This window comes from Talpa occidentalis, unplaced genomic scaffold (assembly GCF_014898055.3).
Source record: "Talpa occidentalis isolate TD23 unplaced genomic scaffold, MPIMG_talOcc4v2.1 talOcc4.7, whole genome shotgun sequence".
Lineage (NCBI taxonomy): Eukaryota > Metazoa > Chordata > Mammalia > Eulipotyphla > Talpidae > Talpa > Talpa occidentalis.
The window spans coordinates 103,368,821-103,380,201 of record NW_023605083.1 but is presented as its reverse complement, the minus strand read 5'-3'; the positions used below and the strand labels follow the sequence as shown (position 1 = coordinate 103,380,201).

At 41.5% G+C, this 11,381-nt stretch overlaps 1 long non-coding RNA gene across 1 annotated transcript; it reads right to left on the bottom strand.

Annotated features, from left to right (window-relative positions):
* Positions 1-3,819: 3,819 nt before the first annotated feature.
* On the bottom strand, positions 3,820-8,752 carry LOC129144834 (uncharacterized). Its single transcript, XR_008549548.1, has 3 exons — positions 8,716-8,752; positions 7,387-7,492; positions 3,820-6,025 (listed from the first exon to the last, which is right to left on the bottom strand). It is a non-coding gene; the product is annotated as an uncharacterized LOC129144834 (long non-coding RNA).
* Positions 8,753-11,381: the final 2,629 nt, after the last annotated feature.

Below are 11,381 nucleotides of genomic sequence, written 5' to 3'. Positions count from 1 at the left end.
CTCTTGTATAAAAATAAATAAATCTTTAAAAAAATAAACAAAGACTAGGAGAATATCTTTATAAAACACACACCTGATAAAGACCTGTTATCCAAAATATATAAAGACCTCTTTATAGTCAACAATAAGAAAATAAAAACCCCAATTAAATTGGACAAAAGATACCTTTCTATAGAAGGCATAATGGCAAATAAGCTTGTGAAAATATATGCACTATCATATTTCAGTGGGGAATTACAAATTCAAGCAACAATGAGAGCCACTGAACACTATTAGGATGGCTAAATCTAGAACAGTAACAACACTGAATGTTAAACAATAGGAATCTTCATTGTTTTCATTGCTGATGAAAGTGCAACAGCCAGTTTGGCAATTTCTTGCCAAAATAAACATATTCTTAACAGATGAGCCAGCAATTGTGCTCTGTGGTATTTACCCAAACTAGTTAAAAACATGTCCACACGGAAATCTGCACATGATAGCGGCTTTATTCATAATTACCAAAACTTGGAAGCAAGATGTCCTTTAGTATATGAACAGATAAATAAACTGTGGTACATTGAGAAAGAAATGAGTTAGCAAGCCATAAAAAGGCTTGGAAGATGTTTAATTGCATATCACTAAGGAAAAGAAGGCCATCTGAAAAGGCTACCGCTGGATCGTTCCAACTCTGTGAACATTCTGAAGAAGACAAAGCTATGGACACAGTAAAAAGATCAGTGGCTGCCAGGGGCTAGGGAGAAAGCTATGAACAGCATTGAAGAGTATAGGGTGAAACTACTCTGTCAGAGTAGTTCACGGTGCTGCAATGGTGGGTTCATATCATTATAAGTTTCTGCAAATCCACAGAATGGACAGCACCCAGAGTCAACAGACTTTGTGTGATGATGACATGTCAATGTAGGTCCATTGGTTGTAACAAATATACCACCCAGGGGGGTTGGGGGACGTTAAAAATTGTGTCTGGGGAGGGGTGGGCAGTGCATGGGAAATCTCTGTACTTTCTGCCTATATACTCTGTGAAACTAAAATTCTTTTTTGAAATTGTCTTAGTTACACAAAATGCTAGAAGCCATTGGAGAAATTTTGAAGAATTATTTTGAAATACAGAAAGTATAACCAAGGAATCCAGAAGCCATAATTGATAAAACTGACTACATGCAAGTGAAAAAAAAATGCACCATCATGAAATTGTTCAGTGAATGGTCACAAAAGGAGCAAAAGAGGGATGGAAACATTTAATGGGAGATATGGTCTACACATCAAGGGAATACCATTTAGTCTGAAAAAGAATGAGAAACCTGTTTGCTTACTACTAGGGATTATTACCCAGAGAAGATATTTGTCCATGGTACATATTTGTCCCAAAATTTTCAGAAATAATATCTTGAGTGTATATTAAGAGAGAAAAGCAAAATCAAGAATACTTCTCTGAAATCACAAAGCCTGTTAGCAAATTGACCAGCACCTAACAGATTGACCACATTCCTCACCTTCACTTACAGGGAAGACCCCCACCTCTCAGCAACCATTGACTGTGGTTGAAGACATGTCAGGTTATTCTTACTCTGCCTGGCTGATGTTTGCTTTCGGTGGCACTGAATCTAGCTGACCTCGTGTTGACCTGACAATACCTTTTCTCTTTTACTCTCCAACATATGCATTTTTTTGAGAAATGAATTATTTAAAATGTTATTATCTAGATGGAACCACCTCTTTTAAACCTTTATTGCACCGTCCTTTCTAAGTTTTGCACCATTCATTTCTAAGAAATGAATTTTTTTTTTTTTTATTTTTTTTTTTTTATAGAGGCATGTTTTTTTATTTATTATTTATTTGTTTGTTTGTTTGTTTTGTTTATACATGCACTGGGTACAGTCAGAAGCACGGGAGGGTGAGAGAATTCACCAGAGCCAGAGCGGGGAGCAGAGCAGGCAGAAGGACCGAAGTACACTGCTGAGGGGAGCAGCGGGTGGCAGGAGAGGTCTGCGCACCATGTGGGATCCTCCGCCGGTGGCCGGGGAGCAGCCGGGGATCGAACCGGCGCCGCAGAGGCCGCGGGCAGCTTCGCAACCCAGCGCTCAACCGCTGCGCCACCGGGGAGGCCCAGAAATGAATTTTTTTTTAACATTCCTGACACAGGTGTTGTTTCATACAACTACTCCTTCTCAAACAAGGGTCTTAAGATATCAAACAATAGATGAATAGATGACTGGATCAAGAAGATGTGGTACATATACACCATGGAATATTACTCAGCATTCAAAAAAGATAAACACATGCAATTTGCAGCAACATGGATGGAGCTGGAAGGGATCATGCTCAGCAAAATAAGCCAGAAAGAAAAAGAAAAATACCGGATGGTCTCACTCATACCAGGAATCTAGAAAACTTAAATAAGGGACCAGGGAAATGAATAACTATAAGAAAGTGAAAATCAAAATCAACAAAAACTATGAACCAGAGACACTCTATGGGGGGTGGGGGGCGGGGAGGGGAGGGATTGGGGTCAAAATAAGGGGATTACAATTGTATGGGGAATATAAAAATAAAATTTAAATTAAAAAAACATTTAAAAAAAGTGGAAAAATTGAAGAATGTCACAGAGATCAAAACTTAATAGAAAAGAACAAAAAAGGCTGAAAATGAAAATTTAATTACAAAGTAAATTAAGATGCATCCAATAAAAGAATGATCACAGCAGAGATTATTTTTTTATATATTGAAAATTGTATCAGCAGAAAATAACAAGAGAAATACAAAGAGAAAATAGATTGAATCTAGAGGAAATATTAGGGATAAGTTAAAACAGGCCAACCTGAATATAAATTCACTGGGCTATTTAGCAGCATGGAGTAAATACAGATTCTTCAGAGTTATTCTACCAAAGATTCTCAGTGATGTTGATACAACTCTCTGTAATGCATTTCTTATTATTTTAAGGAGGGAATGTGTATTCATTCCTCTGCTTGAACCTGGCAAGAGGCTGGGTTTATATAATAAATCCATTTCAGCATTCCTGCAAAAAAAAAATATATATATATATATGTATATATATATATCAAACAAGAGATAACGAGGTGTAAGATCATTTGCAAAGTAAAATAAAATAATATGAGCTGTCACCTATTAGTGAATCAGAATTCATATTCATGACAAATGTTCTTGTAAATGCCTACACTGACTGGCAAATTCTGACCTCTGAGTCAGGCTTGTTTTCTGATGACGGGCACGATGCCAGGTTCCCTTCCTTCATTTTATGAAATCTATTTTGGAGTTGGACTCCATGTGTTGCATTTCTTCAGAGGACACACACATTTTAACCCCACAAAACAACATTTCTCAGCACCTGCCTGCCCGCTGCTTGGGGATGTGCATGTGTGTGCTCCCCTGTGTGTCTGCTGCATGCGGCGGAGGTGAAAGCATCCTGAAGCCTCCATAAATAACTTCTTACTCAGACTAACCAGGGGCCTGTGAATACTCAGCAGTGAAAGCAAAATCTGATTAGTATCTGTTTGTAGTGTCATCCCAGTATCATTGCTCTGTGAGCACTAAGGACACCCTGAGGTCACTTTCAGTAAACCTCTAGTACAGTATGTTTGGACACATTGTCTGCTCTTGACAAGCCTAAAGAAAATAGGGCTGGGAGTTAGTGTGGGGTTTTCCAGTTATTAATCCATGGTACATATTTGTCCCAAACTTTTCAGAAGTAATAAGATTGGCTACTAGGCAATAGCTCAACAGACAACAAAAAATACCAAGATGTCAACTTTTTTTTTTAAAAAGATTTATTTATTTATGCATACAAGAGCTGGGGTACAGGCCAGAGGTGTGGAGGGTAAGAGGATTCACCAGAGACAGAGTGGGGAACAGAACAGGCAGACTGACTGAAATATACTGCTGAGGGGAGTAGCAGGCAAGACAGGAGAAGTCTGCTTCGCCATGTGGGTTGCTCTCTGGCTGGCCAGGGATCGAACCCAGGCTGCAGAAGCTGCAGATTGCTTCATAGTGCGGTGCTTAACCCCTTGCACCACCAGGGAGGCCCCAAGATGTCAGCTTTTAAGAGAGAGATATTGTTTCTCAGAGAAAGAGATCCTGGTGAATTTGACCTTGCCATCAGGATGGGCTTCTGAGGGAAAGCCTTCTTCTGTCTGCTTTTACATTCTCTCCTTCACTTATCATTAGGTTATCTGTAGACACTTTTAAACTATGTATGAGTGTGAGCTGATGAATAATCATAATTCAATTTTGTGTTTAACATCTAATGATTATTTTACATCTTAACTTCAATAATTAGAAGATGGCTGGTTTAGTACCTATCTCTTGGATTGTGATATAGTTGGGAAGAAAATATATGACTTCATGATTTGATCAGAATTACACAGCGTGGAGTCAGAATTCTTACCAGACTTACAAGGTAAATACATCATTTGGGGAGTGACAGCAGATAATATGGCTTCCCTGGTCCCTTGAAGATGTAGATACTCGCAGGCAATGATTTACTGGTGGGTTCACTATTTTCAAGCACGGAATTGCCTGAGACCCTTAGGGCCTTTGCAAGATGTAGTTCTTAGGGATATCACATGTTCTGCTTGGATATTACAAAACATTCATTCATTTCAAGATGTCCCAAATTTATAGGGGTCCTGCTCTGTGGCTCCTTCCTCGCTATTGAATGGTTGAATATCATCCAAGGTGACATACCTGTATAGGTGCTGTAGGCCAACCTCTGACACCAAAAGAAGATCCCTTGGAACTGGGGCTCTCAGCTTCATGACCCCAAACCCAGGAGGCCATTAAAGACCTCCTGGAATATCTTCTAAAGATGTCTGACACAAGATATCCTTCAACTAGAGCCCTCCAAACACCATGGAACACCCTGAGAAAGGGTTCTAGAGCAAGAAAACTAGCTTTATAGGCACTTACCAAGATGCTTCTATACTCCCCCCTGGAGTACTCACTTATGGTAGAGTTTTTTAATAGTGCATGAGATACCATTCCTTCCAGAAAATCCACTGACATGTACATGTATCAGGTTGGTGAGCCAGCAGCCACATGCCCCTGACCTCTTGGATGCTCTAGTTCCCCTTGCAAGTCTCTGGGCATCATGACCACTCTCTGTCCCCATCCAGAGCTGCTTGTATAATATCTCTTCTCCATCTGCTGACTTGGGCCAGTCCTGGAAAGCTGACTTTAAAGTCTCCAAAGAACAATGAGTCCATGCAGAGTACTTCTTACTCCATTGAGTATTTAACATCACTTTTATGATCTGGAGGACATTATACCAGTATATATTTTTGATAGTTGCTCTTGAGAATTTTCTTCACTCTGTTCACCAAAGCTGTACTATAAAAACACAAACCCTACAATTAGCTACTTCAGGGAGCCAATCGGGGCTATACACCTAAGTGAGAATGCAGAAAACAAAAGGTCTTATATTTAGAGAGGTGTATAGAACTTAAAGTCAAGACTTCTGTCTTGTCTTTGGCATTTGCAAACCACAGAATGTTCTTTGACACAGCTTTGCATGTTGAGGTCTCCACAATGTCAGATATAGTACGAGACACGTTCATTTTGCAAACACCAAGCTATGTGAACACAACTTTTGCAATGAGAACAAACACTGAGGTATTCAAATCCTTGATGAATTTAGTCATATTTCTTGGAAAACATTTAAAAATATTTCAAAACTGAATGCTCAAGCTGTGACTTCTCAAATCTCCTCAAACATCTTCAGCAGGACTGATTTGAAGTGGTTCTTTCATAGTTGTGGGATAGGCCTCCACCAGACGAGAACTGCCCAACTTCTAGGGAATGAGGGAGGGGCCTGGCCGGGAAACAGACAGTGCAGAGTGTTCTGCTCCAGGGCAGGATGTTGCCCAACTCAAAAGGCTTTGGAAGGAGAATTTGGCAATGGGAATCACACCCCAAGGGACAGTGTCCACCTTGGTTTGAAGCCCATTAACTGTGTGGCTTTGGGCAAATTACTTAACCCCCACAATGATCAGCATTCTCATTGATAGAACTGCAATAAGAACAAGAACAATTTTATATTCAATAGGTTGCTAGGAAGATACAATAAGAACATGCATTTAAATCCCTGAACACAAGACCTAGCTGATGGTGACTATGACTTGGATCTGTAACTGTCATCGATAGGTTGACCCTTTAAAATCTCTGAGCCAGGGTTTATTCAACTCTGAGATGGAAGTGACTATAAAATGACTGCCTGAGAAGGGTCTGGAGGAAGGGCTTGTCACTTTATCATCACCCCTGGTGTCATTGGCCGGTGGGGCTGAGGAACTCGTGGGCTCCCCACATGCTGTCAGAGGAACCCCTGATCCAAACCCCTGACTCCCAACTGCTGCAGACGCCTGCCCCCACAGTTCACTCCATAAAGTGGTGGATCTATTTCTAAAAGTCAGAGCACCTTTGGCACCACAGAGGTCACTCAAAGAAGGGTTCTTTTTGTTAAGAAATTTCAAAAGATGTTTGGATGGAGCACTGACAATTTTCTTGAAATAAGAGTGTAGTGGACGAAGTGACCACGCCAAAGACAGCAGCACTAAATTCAGAGATGGTTCTTTGAGGAGAAACGATTATAATTTGCTTCACTGCTGATGAGACAGCAGAGCTAAGAGATACAGTGGAGTGTCCATGAAGGTGAGTGTTTGAGACACTGGAGGAAAGAGAGGAATGTGAGCTATGGGAGGGTCTCCTCAGCAGTGGACACAGGCTCTAGGGTGAGAGGTAGCTGGATGCCGGGAGGTGCTGGGTGGATCAGGGAGCGAAGAGAAGAAGTTTTATCAGTATCTAATCCGAACTTGATAATACTTTATATTTCCCATAGTTGGAATTGATATTGTAGACAGAGAAAGTGTTTATTACACAAATGAAAGTAATCAGGGTTATGGAAATAATGTTTGGCCTTTTGTGAACCACGTTGCTTAAGTACTTAAAATAATCTCTAAACAAATGAAATAATTTGCCCAATAAAATAATGTTTATGTACATATTAAAGCATATCCCAAGAGAAGGAATCTATTTTTATCAGTCTGAATGTTTCTACACATCATTTCTTTTATCAGTGATTTACATTCAAACAAGTTTTAAATGATTAGTCATTAACATATAAACAAAACTTAAAATATAATGAAAGAACATGGAGAAACTCATGTTTTGATACTTTGCTAGAAAAAATTTTACCTTGATAGTGTAACTAACGGTCAGAAAGAAAAATATGTTCTGTTTGATACTTTTCTTCTTAGAAAATTAAATTATTTTACTGCTTTCCTATAATGAAAGGATGTGTCGTAGAAATGCAGTTATTGATTAAATCACCCTACACATGGGCCAGGGGTTAGGGGTTCTGTTTCCAAAATTTACCTGGAATTCTGCTTCCAATATGGTGTAGTGACAGTCTAATAAACAGAAACTCTTGCAGATAAAGACAGACTTCATATAAAATATGAAAGATAGCCATCTGTGATATCTGGGGGAAACAAATAAGCTATTTAAAAATAAATAGACAAAAACATTGAACATACATTTCTCAAAAGCAGAGTTCTCATGGTCAACAAGTCCCTGATGAGATGCTCAATGTCACCAGCGAAACAGTCAAATCACGGTAAGACTTGGCGTCATGCCCAGGGAAGGAAAAAAGGAAAACATGAGTCCATTCCTGATCCTGGCAGAAATGTGGGCCAGCTGGAACATGCACCCCTTCTAGAAAACCAGCAGTTTTTTTAAAAGTTCATGGTACAGTGACTCTAGAACCTAGCTGCTCCATCAGTGGCTACCTATCCATGAGAGAAGTCCACACCACCGTGTAAATGAATGTCAAGAGCAGCTTTATTCAAAAGAGCTTAAAACTGAGCCCCCCAAATGCCCATTTTGGGTGAGTGGGTAACCAAAATGAGATCAATCCCACACAATGGGCAGTGCTCAGCATCCAAGGATGATCTACTGACAGGTGGGTGAACCTCAAAGTCACTGTGTTGAGTGATAGCAGCCAGACACTAAATGCTCCCTACTCTGATTTCTTACATAAAGTCCTAGGATGGGTAAACTGGCTTTTAGGGACATAAGGCAGATAAATGGTTGCCTGGGCTAGGGGCAGAAAAAAGAGGTAGAAGGAATATTCTGGGGGTGGGGTGGAATGGAGGGCGGATAGAAGTGTTTCTCTTTGCTGTGCACGCAGCTTTCTAAACTCTCTTCAGACTTGCTCATGTGTAGGGAGTTGGATGTAATGTATCTCTTTCTTTAAAGTCGATTTTACAAAAAATTATTCCCGGCTTTTGCTTAAGCAAAAAGAGTCAGTGCATCAGGAGGTCTGTTTTTTTTTTTTTTTTTTTTTTTTTTAAGGTAAGGTTGGAGACCTGGAGCCTTCCCCGAGTCTTCACCTTGTGAGCCAGGGGAAGGGGTGTGAGCATTGCCAGGGCACCAGACTGCAGAGTCAAATTCCACCCGATATATCCGTGATGCAACAGGACCTCAGGTTGTGAACAGGCTCAGTCTTTGCCTTGGCAGAGGTTATTTTCAACACCAAAAATAGCTCACTCAAAAAAGTAAAACTCTTAACTCCCCAAAAGAGAGTAGTGACTTGCATCAACATTGCAGTCTCCAAGGAGATGGCCGCGGTGGGCAGATGGGCTCTGTGGGCATCTCTAGCTTCCCAGTTGCCATGGCAACTTCTCCCTTCAGTCCCCAACTTACACTCAAAGATGCCAGCTCACACTTCCAGTTCCTTCCACCTACAAAAGAGAATTATATTTACAGGGTGATCCTCCACCTTTAAACCCAGCCCTTTGTTATGACATTTGGGGGCCTTTTGCCTGAGACAGGGTAGCCCTGGAGTAGACACCTCTCTGTCTGTCTGTCTGTCTGTCTGTCTATCTCTCTCTCTCTCCCCTCCACTGTATTTCAGGCTCTCTAAGGAACATAGGTTCCTTGTGGTGGGTGCGGGGCAGGCACGCAGCAGAATGGGTGGGTGAAAGTCTTGACCAGTCACTGAAGACTTGGAGCAAAGTAAGCTCTGAAAGCTCCAGAAGGAGAGTCTGAGAATATCACGTTGTATTAGATCAAATCCAGTAACAAGAAATTGCAGCTCATGTCTGAAAGGCTTAATGAGGGCCAGATGGAGAAAGGAAAATGCGTAGAGATGGTTTTCATAGTTTAAACTTTTTCTCTTAACTTGGAGATGATTGCTTCTCCAAAGTTAAGCACACCTTAGGAAAAAAATAAGCTCAAATAAGCTCTCCAAGGCTGTGCCAGTAACTTATCCCTGAGCTCTCTAGAGCATGTAGACAAAATGGAAGCAGAAGAGCTCATGTGGCCAGGACGGCTCTGGAATGCTGAGGGGAGAGGGAGGGCAGTGAGCCCCTCATCACATCACAGTGGAATTCACATTCATTCAGGCACCCCAGAGGGACCTCCCTGTTTCTCATTTGGCCTCAGAGGTTCCTGGTAGGAATGCCAGTGTGTCGAGGCAAATGTCACAGTGAGGGAAGCTGTTGGGAAGAGAAGCTGCCTTTGTGTCTCACTGCCGTTTGAACAAAGTCAAATTCCTAGTTTCATCCACATGACGCACTGGTGTCCAGCACTGGGTGGGTGTCAAGTGGAGCATAGTCCTCCTTCTGAAAGGCGCCAATTGTCAGGTCTGGCCATTTGCAGCAACATTGTGGGACCCACAGGGGACTTTGCTTAGTGACTCTGTCAGGTGGGGGAAGACAAACACCAACGCTGTGTGACTTCACGCATAGAAACGGAACAAATGAATGAACAAAGCAAAACAAAAACAAACTCTTGGGCTACAAGAACAAAATAGAGCATACCAGCAGGGGAAGGGGATCAGATGGTGAGCCAGTGGGGTAAAGGAGTCAACTGTTCTGGTGAAGAAAGTTAGACTTTTGGTGGCAAACGTAACGTAGCAGGTACAGATCTTGATGTCAAAGGCTGTACCCTGAAACTTTTATAATATTATAAACCAATGTTACCTCAAAAAAAATTATACAAACTGAAAAGCAAAAACTAAAATCTGGAAGATGCATTATTTAGTAACTTGGCTGGGGCCAGAGGAATCAGGTCAAAGAGACAAGCTGCAGGCCACGCCCGAGACAAGAAGCACATCAAGTCAGCTCTCCTCCCAGGACGAGGGCTGCCATCCTGAGTGAAGACAAAGCCACCTCCCACCATCTTACCAGGCAGGCAGAGCAGGGGCCGCCTCCCACACCAGAGTGCCCCCTGGCACCTGCAATGAACCAAAAGTGGAGAAAGGGGTTTCAAAAAACGACAAAGTATTGATGTAACCCATCCTCACATCATGGACAAATGTCCCCGGCATCGTCCTGGGGCCATGAAGGCGAGAAGGGAGCAACAGCTCCCTGCTGGGCTACCTGGTGTGTGGTTGCAGGACATGTACTTTTAAAAAGGATGAAACAAGGTGTAGCACCTCGGAAGCCCTCAACTCAACCTGTTGATTGTTTGTATAGATACACATCTACTTCATGATCTTACATAAATATTTAAATTCATAAATATAAGTATTTTCATAGAAAACATGTATTATATGTGCATACACACACACACATGCAATCTCATACAGGAAGTGCAACTGGAAAGTCCTTATTTTATTGACTCAGCTCATTTTGCTAAATTCTACAATTCTGGATTCGAAACTGGAAGGCAGTCTAGAAAAACTGAGTAGGTCAGCAGGAAATTCATGCCAGGTGGTGAAAGGAGAGGCATTGTGGGCCCCAGCCTGCTGCACCCAATGTTGGTGACAGACACCAGGAGGGTGCCCTCCTGCAGGCAGGACTGCTGCCCCCTACAGTGACCTCCAAGCCAAAGCCAGCCCTGTAAGGACATGCCTGGGTGCTGAAACAGGTAATCACATGCAACTTCTTTATCACAAATGCGTATGATACTTTTACTGATTTTTCAGCTCCATCCTGCATACAGGAAGAAGAAGTGGACCTGGATTTCAAGGGTCTTCTGCAACAAGTCTCTCTGAATAGAATAATTGTCAGGGGTTGCTCTGGGCATTTCTCCTTGCAACTGTGAGTCTTGAGACACAAAGCTTAGATATTATAGTAATCTCATACCTCGAGAAATGGCATTTGTCTTTAAAATCCTATATTTTTTAATATGGCCTCTTTTTAAAAAATCATACATTTCAAGAGCTGAACAGGATGGTTATAAAATTGAGGACACAGATATCCAGTCCAGCCAGATAATGTTCAATCTGCTAACCTCCCAACTCTCATAGACTGAAGACATGCCAAAGACTGGTTTATTTAACTCATTAAGGAGAAAACTAACAGGCAAAAGATGACAAAGTTGGAAGGAAATATAAACACACACACTCATTCAGTGAGGAGAAG